The sequence below is a fragment of the Triticum aestivum genome, chromosome 3A, assembly GCF_018294505.1.
Source record: "Triticum aestivum cultivar Chinese Spring chromosome 3A, IWGSC CS RefSeq v2.1, whole genome shotgun sequence".
NCBI lineage: Eukaryota > Viridiplantae > Streptophyta > Magnoliopsida > Poales > Poaceae > Triticum > Triticum aestivum.
This window is the reverse complement of record NC_057800.1, coordinates 641,869,985-641,873,435: the sequence shown is the minus strand read 5'-3', so window position 1 is coordinate 641,873,435 and position 3,451 is coordinate 641,869,985. Positions and strand designations below refer to the sequence as shown.

The 3,451-nt window shown below is 57.5% G+C and overlaps 1 pseudogene; it reads right to left on the bottom strand.

Annotated features, from left to right (window-relative positions):
- Positions 1 to 1,010: 1,010 nt before the first annotated feature.
- Positions 1,011 to 3,106, bottom strand: LOC123057071 (E3 ubiquitin-protein ligase WAV3-like; annotated as a pseudogene).
- Between the last annotated feature and the right edge of the window lie 345 nt (positions 3,107 to 3,451).

Genomic DNA, 3,451 nt, shown 5'->3' with positions numbered 1-3,451 from the left:
GCTTTTTCTCTCATGTCCATGCGGTATCCGGGCTATTCACTCGAACATTTAGGGTGGCTTCAAGGCTCGACTTCACGCATGTGGTGAATCCCCGAGTCAGCGAATAGAGCGGTTGGTTTGGGTGCAAGGGGGTGCGCCTGCGTGTTGTGCGAACAGGGACGAGTCAATCAAGATTCGGTGGCAGATAGATTTTCAACATATCTATAAATTTTTAAGTGTTCATGCTATATTTATCATTTATACTTCCTTCATCCCAAAATAAATGTTGCTGATTTAGTACTCCTCGGAGGAAGTACAACTCTAGATACATTTTTTTTTGAACTAACATATTAATCAGTGTTGGTTGCTGCTTTCTACTGTTTTTTATGTATAACAGTTCTAGATTTTGCCTGCAGGTGTAGCAAAGCTCTTAGAAGGAGGATGAAAGGCAAGGGTTGACGGGCAGCCTATTGCCCATTGGAGATGTCCGAAGAGCGCTGATCGGAGTGAAAGATGGGCGCAAAACGAGGGCAGGTGAAGAACAGACGTGCTTTGTCCTCGACGGCCGAAGAGCATGCTCATTGATAATGGTAATGGTGATCTTGCATCGGTAAGTTAAATTTTCAGTTTTTTTGAAAGGAGGGTATTCCCCGACCTCTGCATTCTCGGTCAAAAACGATTACAAAAGAATGGAGAGTGCAATTCCAGAGACAAAAACAATTACAAAACTCTATGAAAATCGTTTTAGCTAGTCCAAAATAGGCATATCCAGCAATAGTACTTAACTGCAAAATATATATTCCCCTAAAAAGAAGTGCAACATATTAACGCCACGCATTACACGAAATTATACGAGTTCAACTACAATATAACTCGACGATATAGTACTGTAAGTCTGCAATTTATGTTCTCAATAACTGGACTACCGAAATATTTCTATCCGATAAATATGAGACGTAAGTAAAAGTGCACCGAACATAAGTCTATACTGAAGGTCGAAGACTGAGTGGCGAAACTTGGATCCACTGATTTTAGTATGCACCGCCATTGCTTCCGCTCTTCCTCTTGGACGTCGCCGGCTGCTGCTGCTGCTGCTCACGTATTTGCCTCGACGCGCCAACCATCCTCTGCATCGCCGGCGTCGCATACGCCCCGGCCGCGCCAAAACCTAGAATCGACGGCGCCGCGCCCGGAGCCGCCCCGCCCGGCTGGCGACAGCCGTACCCCTCGGCACCGGCCACGAAGGCCGACGCGGCGCGCTGCTGCGCGTGGGAGCTGTAGCCGGTCAGGATGCACGCGCACCCCGACTGCTCGTACTCCCGCCGGCTCGCCACGCGGGTGCTCAGCTCCCGCAGCTCCTCCACCAGCGCCTTGCACCTTGCGTCGTCCGCCAGCGCCTCCCGCCTGCGCTCCAGTATCCTCGCGGCCTCCGCGTACTCGCCGCGCTCCGCGGCCGCGCGCGCCGCCGCGATGTCCTCCGTCGCCTCCACGCGGAATTTCTCCCGCGCCACGTCCATGGACGGCTGCTGGTCCTTGGCCAGCTCCACCGGCCTCTGCACCGCTATGTCCTCGCCGGCCACGTCCAGCACCTGCCCGGTCGCCGTGTCGCGGTAGGTGCATGTCACCTTCACGAGCCGCGTCACGTCGTCCGCGTCGCCGGCCCTCGGCACGTCCACCAGGAGCAGAAAGCGCCTTTCCTCATCCGCGTAGAGCTCGCCGACGTCCACCGAGGCGGAGCGCCCGTACGCGTCGATGCTGGCGTCGTAGCGGCCGGACTTGACTGCACGGACGCGCACCGGGTTCACGCACTTGACGCTGATCAGCGCCTCCTGCACGACCACGGAGAGGAGCCCGCCGATGCACTGCGCGAACGAGTCTTGCACCACCTTCTCGTCCTCGATGAAGGAGAACGTGCCGCCGGTCTCCTCGGCGATCGTGTGCATGGCTGACGAGTCGTGGTCGACGCCGAAGCCGAAGGTGTGTATCGGCGTCGATCGGTGGCCGGCACCGCTTAGCAAGGAGCTTGGCACGAGACTACGGTAGTTATTTGTCTGATATGAGCCGTAACCGTAACCTCCAAGATCGAGATTGTACGTGTCCTGGCCGTCCGAGAGAAGGATGACGCTGACTACGGCGTTCTTGTGCCGGCGGCCGTCGAGCACTTTGGCAGCCTCGGTGAGGCCCTTGAGGATGTTCGTTCCACCTTCAGCCTCGAGTAACTGCACAGCGTCCTTGGCCTTGACCTTCCCGGCGTCCGACATGCGCGTCAGCGGGATGACCCGATGCGCGGCCGTCGAGAATGCCACGACGCTGAGGCGGTCAGCAGGGCCGAGCTGGTCGACGATGAACTCCATAGCCTTCTTCAGCAGCGCGATCTTGTGTCCCGCCATGCTGCCGATGACGTCGAGCACGGTGACGAGGTCGAGCGGCGCGCGTGTCTGCGCCGCCGCTGCGGTGACGGCACAGGGGCCTTGGCATGGACCAGCACCACGAAGTTTTCGTGCGGCTTGCCTCTGGCGACGGCCGGGTGCTCGCAGTGGGCATCGAGGACGAGCTTGCCTCCGCCGTTGGCCGCGTCGTGGACGAGATCCCAGTCGTCCAGCGGCGCCCCCTGCGCCGGAGGCTCCACCGGCTCGTCGTCGTCGTACACGGCGCGGTCAGGGAGATACATGGGCGATGGCTGGTGCATGAAGGGAGGGAACAGCGCCGGCCCCGGCGGCGGAGCGTAGTGGTGGAAGGTGGGGTACGAAGAAACCTGGTAAGGCCAGCGCGTGTTGCAGACCGGGCACACGCTCCCCATGACGCACGAGAGGTGGAACGTGTGCTCGCACTCAGAGGTGAAGGTGGCGCCGGCGACGGCGCCCTTGCAGATGGCGCACGTGGACCGCGACCGGGTGCCGTGGAAGGGCAGCGGCATCCGGCCGGGCTGCGGCTGCAGGGGGGAGTAGGAGAGCGGGAGCGGCGTGAAGGTGGGCGTCGCGCGCCACGTCGCGTAGCAGGAGGGGCACGCGGGGGCGCCGGAGGCGCAGCGAGGGTGGAAGACATGGGCGCACTCCGCCGTGAAGGCGCCATCCTGACACGTCATGGTGTTGTAGCAGGCGGCGCACCGCTGGCCTGGGGTCGCCATGAGATCAGATCGTCGGTTTTGTTACGACGCACTAGATGGTGGAAGTCGATCGTGGTGTAGCCCTATAGATTGGGCATTTATATATAGGGAGCGGAATAGGAGGAGGAGATCGTCACACAAGGAAATCGCCACCGACTCCATGGATGTTTCCCTTTTGTTACTTTATATACATACATGTCGGTCGGTGTTCGTTTTGGTATAATATCTTTCTACTTTTAGAAATTTCTAGGACCTGATAAATGTTACACGTGTTGCACAAACATATGACAATTTTAAATGTTTTCTATGGTAAGTTCAGTGACACGAGGATGATAACTTTAGTTGTAAGTAGGACAACTTCTTTTC